This window comes from Myripristis murdjan, chromosome 7, assembly GCF_902150065.1.
Source record: "Myripristis murdjan chromosome 7, fMyrMur1.1, whole genome shotgun sequence".
Classification (NCBI taxonomy): domain Eukaryota; kingdom Metazoa; phylum Chordata; class Actinopteri; order Holocentriformes; family Holocentridae; genus Myripristis; species Myripristis murdjan.
In genome coordinates, this window is record NC_043986.1 from 6,840,103 (window position 1) to 6,858,836 (window position 18,734).

The window sequence follows — 18,734 nt, forward strand, 5'->3', positions numbered from 1 at the left end:
TTTTTAATGGAGGATCTACTGACTCGGTGGTTCTGTATCTCAGAGGAGAGGAATGAGCAACTTCAAGCAATTTTAAAAATGATGTGTACAGATTACTGGGGCATGATATGACATATACCACATTTTTTCAACCGTCTCCACATCATCACTAAATTCTCTCCCTCTCCCCCTTGCCTCCACATCATCATCATCATCATCATCATCAATCACTGGCTCCTGAATGTTAAAGGGCCCTGAATGTTATCTCTGTTGACAAGAGCAGACTCCACAGGGGCCGAGGCTGCTCTGAGCACAGGTACACACGAATTCCAGTGATTCACACCGGCCTGCCGCTCAGTCACGCTCCTTGAAGAGATAATTAGGGGACGTCTGGAATGTGAAGCCTTAAGGGCGTGGTGCTTAGTGGTTACTCGCCTCAGACAACCCACCCAGCTTCACCTGGGTCAGGCAAATGTACAAAATCACCTGCAAATTGGAGAATTTGAGGAATGACAGCAGGGCATAAACTTGAAAAAAAAAAAAAGAAGACCAATCAATAGAATAAAAACCCTGATGTGATTTGTGATCGGTGCCACCTCACAATCGAGACTCACAAACTTGTTAACATAACCTGTTTGATGGGTCTATACATAACCAGTTTGTTGGGCTTATACATACAGTATACATTTGCATATGTACATCCACCCAGATCTGCTTTACTGCATCTATTATTCCTATTTTTTTTTTCTTACCTACTTTTTGATGTTTAGGCATTAATGGAAACCTCTTTTTGATATTCCCTTGTGCTACTGCGTCAAATTTAATTTACCCCAATGAGGGATCAATAAAGGTACATCTCACCTTATCTTATAGTGTAATATCATATTAAAACCCTGCGTGCAAAGGTTAATAATCTATAGAATAGATCAAAATGTCCTTTGTAATGCTCGTGCTGCTGCTTTCTGCGGTAAATTAATGGTTATAATTTTACCTGTGCTGGTACAAGCTGTTCCATTTTTAACCTGCGCCTGAACATGCGTTTCGATTCGTCAATGGGGTGGCTGTCTCACACCTGATTGGCTGAGCGTCATGTCTGTCACACTCCTGGCCCCGCCCCCCCTCGCTGCCAGCGACTTCCGCCTCTGTGTCAGTCCGCGGCTGCTTACACACCGATCTCTGCCGCTGTCTCTCTTCACTTGTCAATACACTCGCCTGCACACACCCCTGCGGTAAGTCTACGACGTTTTTTCTGACGAGATACAGCCCGCTGTTGCTTACAGGATCTGTTAAATGTCGCTCTATCTTTGTGTACAAGCGAGGATGCTAACTAAAGCAGTTTACAGTTAGCCACCTATTTTTTTTTTTTTTTTTGGTCAGCCCGCCCGCTAACGTTAACCTAGCTGTCAAAAAGCTGCCAAACATTAGCCGTCTGTTATCTGTTGGCACATCCTGTCACATATTGGAGACAGTGTACTTGCTGTGTGTTCACGCTGACAAACATTAGTTGGGGTGTTTTACCTTTTTCCCCATTCAAAAGTCACAGCCGGTGTCAAGGCGTTATAATCGATTTGGCTACAGAGTCGTGTGCTAACGTTAGCAGACGGACTTTTCGTTAGCTTAGCCTTTGGGATGGGTTTTTTGTGTGTTTTTTTTCTGTCTTGGCTCTAATGCGAGGAGTTGGACGCTGTTGAGTTGCAAAGGAAGATCTGATTCACTTTGAACAGCCTCAAATAAGCGACTTATCTTGTCCTCTTGTTATGTTTAGTTTTAGGGCACTCCAGGCTTCCACAAAATCAGTCATATAGCTGCACTATGCACAGTGAGCTTGTAGGTGTGTGAGTGGATCCAAATGTAATAGTGAAATGGTGAGATGCAGGTTAAAATCAAATAAAAAGAGAGTTACTGTGTGGAGAAGAAATGTGAGAAGACAGGAGCCCGGTCACTGTCTGTTTATCAGCAAGGGCTGGGACATTGTATGTACCTTCAACACTATCATGATACTTGGGTGCCAATTATACATGTATTGTGATTCTATAAATATTGCAGTTTGTGGATGTGAAGTTGCATGAAGCTGTGATTATCCTAAAGGTCACAGTAGGTTTATACACTGACATCAGGTTTGAAAAAAAATGGTTTCTTTGCAATGAAGTGAGTCTCAGCTTTCCGGTCAAACCCGACTTATGCAACTCCAAGACTGTGTAGGCCCAAGTATGCACAAACACACCATTATAGAATAGGCAAACACCATTGTACTGCATCCAGAAAACTGCATAGTTTGTGCCCAAAATGGCTTCGGATTAGCATAAGGTGGGCATGTGTGCAAAGGGGAGCCCCATGGGTGCCCGGAGAACCCATTTTCATTCAAGATGTCAAGGGACACCTTTTAAAAATAGCCACGGCCAGTATCTTTACATTCAAATTTGAGATTAAGTGCATAGATTTTTTGTTTTTCCCACCCCTGTTATCAGCCACTGTGTAGGTTAACATCAGCTGCTATCATTGCCATCAGTTGTTCACCCACCTCAGAAAACAACGGGAATGTTCCCATGCCTGTTTATCTCCTAAACACCTCGTCATCATCATCTTCATCTGACTCTCGGAGAAAGAAAAGCACCGGGCAAGGCACAGAGCATGTTGAACATGTTTAAAGGTTAGTGTAGGTCATTGACACCCGATCTGCGGTGACAGTGTTGAAATGACACAGCAGGCTGTTTGTCTTGTCTGGGTGAGAGAGGGAGAGATCACACACAGAGAGGGAGATATGTTGCTGCTGTATCAATGGCTGTTTTTGCTGATGCCGGTGTCACATTTAACCTAACCAGACAAACCAAAAAAGTCAAGTGATCCATTATTTATTGCTGATCTATATCTTATTAATTCTAAAAACGTCCCAGCTCGGCCCGTTCTTTCCCAGGGAGAGGGGAGAAACACGACAAACACTGACACAGGGACTCTGTTCAGATGCATATCAGTATCCTGTTTCTAAAAATATGGAAAAACAGTTTTGACTGCTGCTTGAAAATGTTATCTTCTGTCTACAGAGAGCCTGATCTTCTCTTTTAAAAAAAACAAAAAAACAATCACCTCCCCTGATTTGGACATTGCACTTAGGCATAGGGTGATTTCGATAATATTTCTAGTAATTGTTCTGTCCCAGCTGTTATGAATGTCGACCAAAATTTTGGGGTCTCTTGTCCCGGTAACTTTCTGACACAGTATCATTTGAATGCCTCAGGTTTTTTGCATTTCATGAGGAATAACAAACATGATAAGTGTATGAGCAAGTTTTAAATCAATAGAAATAGAAAAATACTTAATACACAGTACCTCTTTCTATGCAACAAATTGCAACGATAGTGGGTGATGTATTTCAGTGAAAAAAGTAAAAACAAATCTTAGCAGGGATCTTAAAGGCGGTAGGGCGATCACTTTTTACCTTTTGCTGCAATAAGGTCTCATTACGGAGTATTGATAACTACAAAGTAAAAGGACAGAGATCAGCACTCACAAAAGACTGCAGCCACTTAACAAAGGATTTTCGAAGGATTATATGATGGATTACATGTTTTGGCTTCTGGTATTCTCAGTGTCATCCAAAATACATTTACACCCCTTCATATTAATTTTTAGCATATGCTGTTAAGATTTTTAATTCCATTTAATCTTGTTCTGGTCCTACATGAAGCTCATGAAACATTTATTTAAACTGCCAAGGCTTCCTGAAGTCAGACACCTGCTGACTGCACTATTGTGTTCCTTAAGGATACTCTAGACGAATCCCCCGGACACACACCTGTTGTCACTTTGTTGTGAGACTTCCTGCTAAGGTGACTGAACTGCCACCTCTTAGTTGCCATAGGGATGGTCTCCATTTGAAAGTGGAGCATCGCACTAATCCACCGAAGGATTGGTTTCGTCTCCGTAGACAGGCAAAGTGTGACAGTTTTTGCCCAGATGAATGTTTTCCCTTCCTGTTTACTGCGGAGGAGGCAAAGTTAAGTGTTTAAGTCTGTCCACCACAGGGGAGATTTCAATTATGCAATGTATCTCAGGGTTCTGTGGTTAAGTTTAAGGGAACAGGAAAAGGGCTTACACAAGGACAGCAGTGGAGATTGTCTCATAAAGCAGAGTTTCAACACAGTGGGGGAATGCTGCAGTGGTGACCAGAAACACAATGCACCAATACAGACCTAATGTCAGTTGAAACAGGAATTAGTTAGTTAATCACACTGGTTGTGACTCATGTAATTACATTATTATTGACTGGAATTAAAGTGGTAGCTCAGGTTCTTACACATTTAGTAGTATTCGATCCTCCATGGGAGTGTAATAGATCCTCCAGGTTTGACCCGTCGGCTCCGTCCCTGTTGTAAGAACAAGCGCTTCACCGGGAGTCGGTTCTTTAAAAGCAGTGAAGCAGATCTGGCCCAGAAAACAGCGCGATTTTGAGTGCTGGGCCATGTTGGAGAATCACCCTTTTCCAGACCCCTTGCTTATGAAATGTTGGAACTACTTTGTTTCTGTATCACTACGCAGCAGTTCCCCTCAGCGCTGTATGTTCGTTAACACCTCCGGTAGTTGAAGCTGTTGCGTAGTGATACAGAAACAAAGTAGTTCCACCAGTTAGCAAGTAAGAGGCCTGGAAAAGAGTGCTGATAATGAATTAAAGGAAACGTTTGTTGTTGTGCAGACTTTAAAACTTTTCTCAGCTTTGACTTGCTGCTTGAAATGGTGTTGATTTCTGAGCCAAATCCACTTCATTTATTTAACTATCCTGGCGAAGCGCTTGTTCTTGTCACAGGGCAGCAGCTGAGGGGTCAAACTTAAGGATCTATTACACACATATTGGAGAGAAAATACCACAATATGGGTAGGAACCTGAACTACCACTTTTTTTGCTCATCTGCTATGGTCTGGCGTACAAAAAACAATTTTACAGACCAAAAAATGATTGTATATTTTTTTTCATAAACCTGTTGTCAGTGCTACTTGGTGTACAGGCACCATATGGACCATGAAATAAAGCAATAGTGGAGTTAAAGTTTTAATGAAAAACTCTCATAACTGCCAGGTGTTGCCAGGTGAGAATAATGTGACATCTGAACCACAGATTAGATTCCACTCTGTGTTTGGCTGCATGTGTCAGTTGCATAATCTAAAGGTTCAAAATCAGGCCGTTGCCCATAATTCACCGCAGGGTCTTGTTGTGTAAACAGGGCATGACAGGTAAACCGCAGCCAGCCTGTTAAACTTTTTGGTGACCTATATATTTTTTTTAACCTTCCTTTATCCAGGGCAGGATTTTGCTGAGTGTGCGTGCTCTGTTTTAGCAGCACCTTGTTGCATTCACACCTGAGAGCTGCCCTTACAGCCAGCTGAAGACAGTGCCTTGCTTAAGTGGCACCTGGAGGGGAAGGTTGTGTGTTTCTTTTTTACTTTCCCTGCCTGTTTCTCTAGCAGGTCCAGTCATCAACGTCGTTAAAAGCAAAACTTGGATGTGTCGTATATGCATCGAGGTGTTGGGTGTGTCGTATTGTTTGAATTTAAAGGGAGTGGTGCATTATGGAAGTTTCGATATATGATGCTGAGCAGGCTCTCAGTCCACAAACCTGTGACAGTAGACAAAAAAAATCATCCCAGCAGGTTTTGCTTTGTAGCAGGTATCGCCAGAACGTGCTGACTCATGCTATGCTGAATGGAGGTCCGTGTGTGTTCGGATGACTCTGTGTGTTTGTGTTTGTGCTTGCTCAGGCTCTTAATATGAGATGGTGGTGTGTTCCCATAGAGTTAACACTGAGCTGTATCTGGAGGAACGAGGAGAAGACGGGCTCATCACTTCACAGCCAGTTAGAATTAACACTAAAACAAATTCAATTAACTAAGCTCTTGATCATGCACGACTTTATTAGAAATTGATACTTAAGTATAATTTTTTTTGTGGAAAAACTCCCATAAAGCTCCCAGATCTTTTTGATCCAGTCTGTAGAAATTTGCTTTGCATCTGTCCAACTTTTGAGCAAACTTTACTCAAACTGTGAAATGTTGGAAAAAAACGGACTATTTCCCTTCCTCTTCTGGAGACGAATGGTTAAAAATACAGAGATCATCAGAAAAAATTTAAATTCAAAAACGTATTTTGTCGGGATGTGCGTGACAGTTAATTTCACAGACGGTTAAGCAGAAGTTTTCTACCTGACTACATGACCAGTCTAATTAGGAAAACACTCAGGAAACTATAAACTGAGCATATTTTGATCTTTAAGAACAATTGTGGCCAGAAAAATGTGCACGTAAAAGCCATTTGAAATACTTTATCTCTATTACAAAGGTTGTTTTGCGACCATGGATTTCACTCATCATATCACGTTATCATTAGCCTACATCCTACAAAACATGACAACCATTTACTAAATAAAAGTAAAGCATTTAGCATATTTATTAAAAATAACTTTATTATTGGAATGTAATATGTTATTAACAATCAGTGCTCAGACTGAAGACATTTTATTGACATACTTTTTTGTTGAATGAAATGACGAACAGATGTTGTCAGGAATCTTTGTCATGTGAAAGAAGGTTATATTAAAGATTGCTTCATAAATTTGCATGATTGAATTTGTGCTCATTCAGAGACAGTGTAATGAAGGTCCAAAAGACCAAACTGTCCAAATTGCTGTTTTTAACACCAGTATTGGTATCGGTCCTGAATTTCACTCTCGGTTTATCGTAGTACAATCAAATTTGATTGAACTTCCAGTAAGCTTTTCTAATTCAGTACGTAATTTGCATGAAAAACACTCGTGTTGACACCCAGACACTATTGTCATACTGTCAGCCGCTGACTTGATTTATCTACAGCTCTTAAAGACGAAGTGACTCCTTGTGGAAATCACATTTGGGAATGAAATTCATTTTTTTTTTTCGGCTTAATGTAAATCAGACCGCTTCTTTTGCTGAATCCTTTTATGTCAGTGTCTGAGTAGTTTTAATTAAAATTGAATATTTTGACAGGTTCTCTATGGTTTGAGATGTTTTGGGCGTACAACGCACATTCATTTCTGTTGCATGTCATCATTTTCATATCCCTGCTTTTTCAGTGTTAGTGGAAAAAGGTTTTGGAATAATTTTGAGACTTGAAAGCCTGGTGGTAATTTAAATTCTGGGCAGCATTGAGGAAGTTAAAGTTTGGGTTCAGGCAAGGTAAGACAGCCCTAGATAGCGCTGTGTGTGTATGTGTGGATGGTAATTATCTTATTGCGTTATTGCTTTACCCAGCGTTCCTGTATTATGTATGAATACACACCGCTTTTATCTGTTACGGCACTGTGGCTCTAACCATCCAGCTACTTGCTGTTGGTAATCTAGGAACTGAAACTTATTCTGCTGTTGTTTTTCTCTCTTGCATGTCTAATCTATAAGAAAAAAGTCACGTGATATTAAATAATTGAGTTCGATTTAACGGTTCTTTGATACACAGTGAGCTTGTGGCTAGTGACACATAAGCTCTGCATGTTGCAGTATCTTTTGCAGAAAAAAATATATATTGCAATGCCAGTTTTTGCCAATACTGTGCAGCCGTAGGTTAAATGTGTTGACATTATCACTAACCCTTTTCCCATGACGACCTAATTAGTGCACACACTCCTCCAACGTTAGCCTTGTGATTGAGTTTGACTGAAATTGATGTCATACTCATTTTCACACACACTAGTGGTCGACTGCCATGGGTTTTCAGCTGCAAATATATAGAGAGCAGGGCGGCTGATGGCTGTTATGTAAGGCCTAGGACTGGGAATTATATTGATATTACATGAATAGTGTGATATAAGGCTAGACATATTCAGGGATTTTGGATATCGTATTATTGTAATATTAAGTGTTGTTTTTTTCCTGATTTTAAAGGCTGCGTTATAGTAAAGAGAAACAAACCTCATATAAACACAAAACCGCACCAGCTGTACCAATCACAACAATAAATAGTCCATAATCTGCATTGCTCATAACAAAAATGTTGCACGTATATTGCACATAGCCTAACACATATGCACACATACACATCCAGTAGTGAACATCCTGAAGCTATTGCACAATCCCTTCAGCCTCAAGCAGCACTGTTTAAAAAATATAATAATTTAGTAATAATAACAAATGAGACACAAAACTGCTTATCTTAAATTAATATTTATTTAACACTTACTGTCTGCATTGTCTCTGTTTGCTCAAGTAGATTTGCACTCTGTTGTGCACTTATTTTAAATAAAAAAAGTATCAACTATATAATTATCCACAGGTATCAAAAAACAACTTGGGAATGAAAAATAACAACAAGGCCGCCTGTAAATGTGTCTGCAGAAATGTTTTGTTCATCGGCCTCGTGAGCGCTGGCATCGACTGATGCTGATTATCTCAAAATGCTAGATATTGGCCCAGTTAATCGCCCAACCGATTGATCAGTCGGCCACTATCACACACTAATGAAAAGTAGGCTGTGTGCAGCTCTCCTTTGGTAACAGTCTTGTGATGCGGGCTTACATCTCCAAGCCCTCAGGCAGGGCTGATGGGCCTTCGACTGACGGTGGAGCTGAAGTCTTAAAGGGCCACCTCATGAAAAAACACAGAGCTGACTAGTCACTTACAGGGCTGTGATACAGTATTAACCACCTGTTTGAATTCCTGCTGTGGTGCACTTTTTTTTGTAACCCCTTATTGAATTTAGCCAGAGGTTTATAAGGGGTTACAGTCCTGCAGGGAGTCTGAAAAACAAACTGACTTCAGTGATTCTCACTCATCATTTTGTCAGTGATTTGCTGTCCTGCCCAGTATAAATATGACCCACACAAGCCTTGGCTCTCTCCATCAGAGTGAGGCTGTCAGCAGCGTTGTAATGGCATGTTAGGTTGGACAAACAAAGATTTGTGATCCACAAAATGGCAAACCAGTGTCAGTTATGGGACACATTTGATTGCAAATAAAAACAAAAACTTTGCTTCTATCACTGCATGCAAAAGCACAGGGGATTACTTTGCAGAATGTGTCATTTTCAGTGTCCCAAAACTGTCAAAGTTTCTACAGAGTAGTTTAGTTTGATGAGGTAACAGTCAGTGAATTTGAATTTGTTCCCCTTGGATGTCATTGAGAGATGGATCTTTGTATTTTTGCTCGGTTTTTGTGTTTGTTTTGGTTTTGTGTTTTCATAACCATGATCATGGGCACAGCAGTGATGCAATAGTTGAAAAATGTTGGAGCAACTTCAGATAAGTTGTTTAAAATAACTTCATTTCCAGTACAAAGTTCAAGGTGCTGATTTCAGCTCTTCAGCGTAAGATAGGCTCAGTTTATGTCGGCAAATAGTGATAACTTTTTTTGTGCATCATGTGAAGGTTTTATTATGAATTATCTCAAGTTTCACAGGCTTCTCTTATTAAGTAAAAATACAGTGTGTAATTGAGTTAAATGGTGCTGTTTAGTCTTTATGTTAAGGCTTTGTTCTCTTCGCTCACTGAGGCCTGGAAGTTCACTGGAAGATAAAATGCATCTTTTAGGTCAGGTGTTCAGTACACACACGCAAACACACACATTCTGGTGTTTATCTTTCAGGTGTGTGTCCTTTCCATGTGTCATGGCATGTACTTTTTAGTGTCCATTGGTGTGTGTGTGCCTGTGTGAGTGTGTCATGCTAGTCATTGTCCGCTCTGAGAAGGTATGGGTCTGGCCAGGCAGGATTTTATTCAGATGAGGTAGAAGCTCGTTTCTGAACACTGCCAGCTCAACACTAGTCTTACACAAGTAAATATGTTTGTTTGTTGTTTGTTTGGCAAATGAATTTGCTCAGGTCCATATAACATATTCTTAGGGATTCACTGATACTGGTTTTAGTATTGGAGCTGCCGCAGACTAAAATGTCAGCACTCTGTGTCGCTGTAGTGAGGCAACACCAGGAGATCTGATCTGATAGTATGCATTTCAGTTGTTCTCAAATATCAAAATATCAGCATTTTGGAGCATTTTACTGCGAAGGAAGATGTTTAGAAAAGAATGAACATTCAAATTCTATTCTATTCACATTCATATTTTATGTAGTTTATGTAGTTTGTACAGTATTTGTAAATTACAGAGTGATCTGGCCTGTTTGACAGGTGTAACTATCACTATGCATCATGTTGAGCTCCAGTCCAGTCAGTGAAAAGCGTGGAATTGTGAAATCTAAAACGCACATGAAAACCTGGTGTGTTCCTGTGTATGCATGATATTGATGAAAGGTGTGTGTTTCAGTGGGCTGGCAGAGGTGTGTCATTCATCTTGGCAGGTAGGTGTGTGTGGAATAAGAAAGAGGTGGGTGTGTGTGTGTGTGTGCTTTATCGTAGCTTAGTGCTGCGCTCCTCTCATAGTAACAGCTCCCATCGCTTAAGCTCTTACTCCGTCTCTCTCTCTTTTCCCTTGGCCTGTCTCTCTCTCTCTCTCTCTCTCTCTCTCTCTCTCTCTCTCTCTCGCTCTCATTCGTTCTCCCTGTGGCTTTGGATGTTTTTTTTTTCGGTCCTCAGAGGATTGCACAGAGTCACGTCGCTAGGCTCGTATCTGCACTCTGGACCTATGAATGGAGCAAACTAATGGGTACGTTTGTCTGACGAAGTCTTCGGAGAACGGAGGTTATTAGCAGTCGGATCGTTTGACTAACCAGCTAAAGCGACCAGTAGAAAGGTATAATTGGCGTGTTTTGAGAAGGTGATGCTTACGAGCGGACATAATCCATGAGAATGGGTGTAGGAAGGGTCATGCCTTAACACGGTTAGTAGAACTGGGTAGACCAGCTGCAGAGCTACAGTAGGCTAATTATTTGGGACGCTAACAAGGTCACTGGAAATTGATAAGCTCGGCTAATGAGGTCAGCAGAATTTGGTAGATTGGCTAACATGCCCCAGTACTTATTTGGATTGACTTGCTAACATGCTGACAAGGTCATTTGAAATGCATAGGCTTGGCTAATAATCTGGTAATTGCAGTGTTGACCTGTTTTTTTTTCTTTTTGTTAAGATTTTCTTTTCTTTTTTTTTCTTTTTTTGGCATTTCTGCTTTATTTGATAGTGACAGTAGAGAGGGACAGGACATACTGGAGATACCAGGTGAGTTACTGAGGCGCCCTGACCTGTGTTTCGTTTGGAAAAAAATCGGATTAAATATGCTAAGAAAATAACTTCATTTCCCAAATTCATCGCAGCTTAATGCAGGCTATGTTTTCTTTACCATAACTTTTGCCTGTCAGAATCATGGCCTGCCTTCCCATGCCTGTTTTTTTTGTTTGTTTTTTTTTCCTCAGTGTAGCTGGTGTCAGTGACAAACCCTCGAGAGGTCTGGGCTCATCACTACTAATTAAGACAGACATAGACAATAATGTCTGGCCTGATGTGGCTTCACACTCTGTACAGACTAATCTGGCTCGGGATACTGGCAGCCAGAACAGCGGCATCACTCTCGAGAAATTATTTTGTGCTGACGTTTGAGAAAACTCTACTCAGTGTTGTGACGTGTTGTGTAATATTTACTACTGTCAGCTGCTGAGGTTTACAGTCATGAGCATAAAAACACATTTTTTTTTTTTTTTTACACACAGCTCCATAAAATTCATCGTGAATTTATGGACCCCCTCCACTCAAAATGTGTTTTTCTTGTTTACAAAGGGAGAAGGAAGCGCTGCATGGCTTTAGTGGCTCATAACACAGCTGCACTTTAGTGGGGCACGTAAAAGTCCATTTAGAAACAAAATCCTGGAAGTCTTGCTTGATATTAATCTGTAGGTGATGCAGACAACCATGGAAAAAACTACGGCACTCTGTCTTTGAATGAAGCTAAATAATTTATTCTCTGAACAAGGCAACTAAGAACGTAGTTTCCTTGCGAACTTCTTACTTGTCTTGCTCAAAGAATAAATGAACTTGTTTCCAAATGTGCTTTTCTTGTGTTTATGTCCCCTAAAATGTCTGTCCTTGACAATACTGACTTCTAAACTTGTAACTTCAACTTATTAAATACACAATATTGATAAGCAGAGATTTTTTTCATAGATGTTAGGGTTTAATCAGTGGTTGGAGGGGGACGTTAACAGACGATCATGTTCTGAATGTTTTAGGATTATCTTCTCCATTTATACAACCATGCTGTTTTTTCAAGTTAACCTGTGTTATGCTATTATTCCTCCAGATTAAATATCAGTACAATTTTCATTGGAAAAGTTCTAACAAACGGCTTATTTCTCGTACTGTATTTTATAAACTTAAGTGGGTGTTTCATCAAAGTCAGACTGTGATACCCTGGGCTAGAGTTTATGACTTGATGGACACCAGGGTTTTCCCAAAGTGAGGGCCTTCTTCTGGTGCTTCCCTACGTGACAAGAGCAGCAATATGACAGTAAAAGTGCCTTTTCTCATTCGGGTCCTGGGCTGAAACAGTTTAAGAGCGCTTGCCTCAGCTGATGAGTCATGGTGTATCGTTAGTGCTTGGTATTTCTGTCGCGGGAAGAAAAAAATGAAGATGAACTTGGGTTAACTTTGTAAACAAGGTTAGGTTGTAGTCAGCAGTTTTGAGTTTTAGTGAGTGAGCTATGCCAAGGAAACCCCAGGATAAAAGAATAGTTACTGCAGCAGGTATAGAACTAGTTTCTGGGAGCATTCACACACACACGCGCGCACACACACACACACACACACACACACACACACACACACCCATACACACACACACTGCTGGCATAAAGCTTTAGTCTCTTGGTCATTTTGCATTTTTCCTCTGTATTGTTACAGTTTTACTTCCTGCAACTGTCTTGCTACAGACATGCTTCTGTGTGTGTGTGTGTGTGTGTGTGTGTGTGTGTGTGTGTGTGTGTGTCAGTGTGAGACACCCCCAGTATAAGCTGTCGTATATCCATGGAGGTGTGTGTGCTGTGATGTGGTGTGTGTATGGGGCCATGTCTTGTCATAATTACGTAACCGCTCACGGGCGTCTAGGAACGAGGGAGCGATATGACCTGAGAGTCTACTGCAGCCAATCAGAGAGCTCTAATCACGCGTGTGTTGATGTGTGTGTTTGTGAGTGTGTGTGTATGTGTGTGTGTGTGTGTGTGTGTGTGTGTAGAGGGGTTTGGTTCATTTTTTGCACAGTAACAGAAGTGAACTGATTGGGTGGGGGGCAGATGAAGAGAAACAGTATTTGGTCTGCAGAGCTGATGGCAATTCACTTACATTCACTCAAATCAAAATGGAAATTGGAACTGCACCTTGCAACATAATCGCATAGCCAAATTTTTGTTTTGACAATTCATAGTTGTAGAGTAAGAATACGGGTGTATTGGCAATATTGAAACTTTTCTTAGATTCCTTAGTTTTGTCAAATCATCAAGAGAAGCAATGGGGATTCATAATTATGATCCCAAACCAATTGTGATTATTATTATAGCCATTGTGCAGCCTTATTTTACAATTTATGAATTTTGAATTGAAATGAAATGATGTAAACCTCTGATGCAGTTGCAGAAAGTGCCGCATTTGTGGATATTTGAAGCGTTTGAGATGAGACGTTGGGTAATAATGGAGGCCTGGGTATTGCGTGTGCATCACACCCCCTTGGCCTGTTTCGAAACAGTCTAAGGAGTGGAATCTGCTTATGATCCTGCAGAGACCAAGCAAAGCCTGAGGGGAGAAGTTCAACCACCAGTTGTCATACTTTTTCTCAAGTCGAGCCACATAATCAGAAGGAATTTTCTCATGATCTGAACTGCTTGTGTGTGTGTGTTCTTTTACAGGCTGATATAACAGAATTAATCTGCTTTTAATAGCATATAAACAATCTAAGACATTGTTCTGACGCGTTATGATTCAGTGTTATGTGCATTGAAGGGACTTTGGCAACACAGTGCATCCTGTTGCTTAATCCAAAATTGTCTGGTGGCTCCCAGATTTTTGCTTGATTCATGCATGGGAGCAGCGCAGTGTGAGATTAGGTTAAAGCTCGATTTGGTGCAGATAAGCTTCGCAGCCTTATTTACTGAAACTCTATGGATGAAATGGATTATAAGTTGGACCCTGATACATCCTCTCGTGGAGAAAAGTAGCAAGTGTATTGTCTTTTTAGAGATTTTAGCCAATATAAAGTGATGAATGTATGTAAGGAAACCTTTTATATTGCAATTTGCATTTGAAAATGAGCATGTCACTCAGTAATTGTTTTGAAGTGTAGAAAATAGGAATAGTTCAGTCAATGAAGTGCTTTTATTTTAGTGAGGAAGTAGTAGGAAACAAGTGCAATGTAAAAAAAGGAATGATTTTACATTCCTTAAGGAAGATAGTGTGTAGGATGCAGTTTGCAGTTCAGTTCAGCAAACATTCAGCCTGCTGAAGTTTCCCTTGGCAAAAAGAGAAGAAATCAAATCATTGTTATTATGAATGGATGATACAGTTCTGCAGCAGCAGCAGGGCTGTCAAGTGTGGCCTAAAGGATGAGAAAACATGCTTATTTGTCATGTTATAATCAAATGATGTAATAGGCCAAGCCATATGACCCATGCAAATCATGTTTTTGAGATAGCCAAGTTTGCTTTTTCCAATGACAGAGGCATAACCAGCTTCTGGGCACACACAAGGCATGCCCTCCTCTTGCTCTGTGGCAAAGGTTTTACGTGGTTTTCCCAGGCTCTGTTCTAGATGCCATGAGAAAACGTCTTGTCCAAAATTGGATGGTAAGATGCCATCATAGCTCTTCCACTGGAAAAAGTCTAACTCAAGTTGAGCCACTAAATATAACAGTGCATTCCAATAGAGGCAACACCCTGGGCACATACAGGTAAGACAGCTCGAAACTGCAGTGCAACTATAACAACGAGTGATCTTTATCAGAACGTTGTTTCAGTGTCGCTGTCATTTGAAAATAAATACGTATGTGTGAAGCACTCAGATTGTGTTAAATTACAAGTGACATGCTCACATTTTAGCTGTTGAAGTTCCTAAATTGTCTCCCTCACTTTGTGTATTTAAGACATTTCCTGTTATTCCCAGATCTCCCCGTGTCCTGTGGCTGTATGTACTGTAGTTTGTTGTGATGTTCACAGAGCATTCCTTCTGTAGCTAAGGGTAGCTGAAAGGACATACAGTACTCTGGTGCATTTATGCACAGAAATATGCACGATAAGGCTTATCATTAATGTAGGCCAGGTCATGTGTGGTTACATAAGTAGGCCTGTCACACCCTTTAATGAAGCTGGCACTGGTTTAGCTAACTGTCTTTGTATCCTCAGGCTGTGGAGTCACCTTACTCAAGCTTTAATTATTAGCAAGTGCTCAGCCTGTGTCTTCCTCTCTTGTTGTTTACAGCACTCTTAATAAACAACCTGGGTTTTAAAGAGTAGGTCGCATCTTTTGGGAATGTAACAGAACTGGCTAATGGGCAGGTTTAAGGTATTTATCAAGGCTCATCTTTGTAAATTCTTTGGCTTGATGTCCTGATGACCTGGCTGATAAACATCAAACTTAAGACGATTTTTTTTTTCCGTTCATAGACATAGATCTTACTAATGCATTATTTACCAAGGTCATGCCAAAAAACAACAACAATGGCCTTTATTGAAAGAAATCTCTGAGGTTTATTTAAATTTTGTTGAAATAAATAAGCATAAATGCCTGTTACATATTAAGAAAACTTGTAAGTATATAATCCACTGCTGTATCGATCTTTTCAAAGCATTATGCTGTACAATGCAATAGGAGCCAGTAAGTTAATTTAAACTGAGTGAAAAATAAAAATAACACCAAGTTAGGTTTACAAAGACATGTTATTTGGGCCAGAGCAACTTCATGTAGAGGAAACAAGGTTTTTCAGGTGAGAGGTATTCAAAGTGACTTAGCAGAATATATTAAATGAGCTGTTAGAACAACCAAGCCTATTCTGTCCCTCTTATCGATTGTGGACATTGAGGCCAAAGTCCATGAGTGTGTTCGAGGCGTATCTGTTTCTGGCACCGTAAGGCCCCATCCGCTGTGTGTACAAAAAGGGAGCGCGAGAACAACGGGATGACTAAGAGGGAGCAAGCAATCAGTCCCAGTCCCTTTTCCTGTGGTGTCACTGCATTTTGTTCAGAAAATTAAGGAATTGCAGCAAACAAGTTGCCTCACTCTTTGGGATCTAAGGCAACATACATTAAGGCGTGCCGGTAAGGAAAAACTTGATGATGCTACCAGCTTTTGGAGGCATGCCCTGTCAGTCAGTCTCTTCACACAAGTTTTCACACGATTGGCTGTTAAATGTGTTTTTGGAGAACTGTAAGAATGTTGCTCATAAAACAGCTGTTTTTTTCTCTCTTTGGATTAACACCAGTATCTAAAGAGAAGGGCATGTACAAAAATATTTCTGATGTGGTACACTAGGAAGGGTGAAATAGGGATGGGTATCGTTGGGATTTTATTGATACTACTACTCTTTTTGATATCGCTTATCAGTTTGGTACTGTTTTTCCCAGAGAAGTAGATAGAGACATCTCTACTTATCAGCTGCACCTGTGTCCCCGCCCAAAGCCAGGTAAGCCCTGCGTATGAACCTTGACTCCTCCTCAGGCCACAGTTAGCCCTGTATGGCCTGTGGGTATTTGGTGGGCCATCGACAAAGGAAATGCAACTGGCCTCGGCAAGCACAAGCTCGCTCACGTTTGGCGCGATAGTGTATAAATGGCTATTGTGTTAGCACAGTTAGCATGCTGCTCGTATGCACAGGGATTCGTTTGGTATCGTTCTGCTGGCCTGACTGTGGACATCATATGGACATTAGTGTGAATGCATTGCATTTGTAAATATACTGATTTTTCATATTCATTGCGCTTGAGGCGGTCTTTTGCGATGTGTTTATTGCACATGTTCATATCACGATGATGATGAAAATATGATTTCATCAGTCAGCACTACTACATAATGATATAATTCACAGAAATAAATTTGGGATTAGATTTCACAGTAAATTTTTATCACAAACAAGTGTTTTTCTCCCTGGCTTCTTTGTCTCTTCCTCCTCTGGTTTTACATAACCTTCACTTCTCTGTCTTGATCAAAATCATCTGTTTTCACAGCATTTTGGCTTGGACTCCTGCACTTCATACTTTTCATTCACAATCTAGGAAGTGAGGTATATTAATGTTTAAAATGTAAATAAAGCCTTTGGAGATTCAGAGGCAGTGAAGAGAAAGGACAGTACTCAAACTCGTACCTTATGCAAGAATGTTATGCAAATGTTCCTGCATGCGTTTTTGTGGTTTGGGGATGTGAAATTGCAGTAATTAATTTCTCCCTTAAATACAAGCGTAGTGCTGATGTTTAAAACCCGTGGTTCTCTCATGATAAATTAGCCCTAAGAACATTACTTTTAGCTGTGTTTGAAACCCAAACACAGTTTTACTTCCAAGCACCGCTGCTGCTCCAAAACCACCGACACATTTTGACGCAGAGCAGCCAAAGGCTGATGTTGAACCCAGCAATGAGATTCTGCTGCAAGTGATGAGTCACTGTGAGCAAGTGTCATATTTACCATGTGGCGTGTGTCACTGGGAACAATGTTCAATGCCAAATCAGTTTCCTCGTATTGTAGCTCAGGCATGTGGGTTGTAGTGATGAGTGATACAAGTGGGTAAATATTATCATGTATCATGTATCATGGATCATGTTTAGTGTCACTGAGAGGAGTGTGGTGATTGCTAGCCATTCTCCTTGTCAACACAATTATGATTAGTAAGCGATTGGAAATAGGTAAATACGAGGGGTGTAATGGTGCATGTATTCATCCCGAGCCGTCACAGAACAGAAGAGGGTCGGTGTTATTGGACAGTTGTACGGTATGTGTGTGGAAACACATCAAACAAAGTTGCTAGTTGGCAAAATGCTACCTCGCTGATTTCTATCTAAGTCCCTCCCTACTAATATTGGCGTTTTCCTTGTCTTTTTTGTGTGTGTTTTTTTTTTTTTTTTAATGGTTTGGCTTAAGCATTGAATGTTAAAATATAGCCCGAGTGGAACACACTGAAACACTCTTACTGCACAAGTTAATATTCTATTTTGTTTTTTTATCAACAGCATAACAATATGAGCCATATGAAAGTTTGCTGGTGTGCCAGCTCAGGTTTCCCTGTAAATGAAATCTGTTTGGGTTTATGTGGTGCTTTCAGTGATGGTCTCTCAGTGATACCAGAGACACATGATACAATATTATCACAATACCCAAGTCACAGTACCATAGTAATGTGTTTTTAAGCATTTTGCAATATGCCGAGTATTTTGATAACATATATTGCAAATGATTCAAATGATGTCAACATCTGTTTTATCGAATAAGATAAAGTTTTCTTTCTGTTCATCTCACCTCAAGCACTTTTATTACAGCAAAATGGGACTGTCGGGCGGATGGACTGACCAAATCATAAATGTTGCATTGATTGATTGACACACTGACACAAAGTATTGTGATACCACGCTGTATTGATTTTTTTCCCCCCTTTTTTTCCCCACCTTTACTGCAATGTAGATAGGAGTGGAAGCGTGATTCCGCTCCTATCTCTGTGACCTCTGTTGACCCACATTCAACAGGCTGATGTACACAGTCAAAGCCAGTGCTGCAATACCATGTTATCAATATGTATCGCTCATGCACTTGTGGTGTTTTTTAGGGCTGTGCAATGCAATATGGACAAAGTCTGCTATCATGATATGGATAATGTCATATCTTGATAGCAATAT

At 40.4% G+C, this 18,734-nt stretch overlaps 1 protein-coding gene across 2 annotated transcripts in view; it reads left to right on the plus strand.

Moving 5' to 3' along the window:
- Nucleotides 1-1,130: 1,130 nt before the first annotated feature.
- Nucleotides 1,131-18,734, plus strand: part of LOC115361599 (oxysterol-binding protein-related protein 2-like) — a 42,213-nt gene continuing 24,609 nt past the window's right edge. The window contains exon 1 of one of the 2 annotated variants that reach the window (XM_030055072.1): nucleotides 1,131-1,208. The gene's annotated coding sequence lies outside the window, so the exon portion shown is untranslated. Of the gene's footprint in view, nucleotides 1,209-10,458; nucleotides 10,591-18,734 lie in introns of those variants that run through there. The other variant, XM_030055073.1, reaches the window with a different exon arrangement.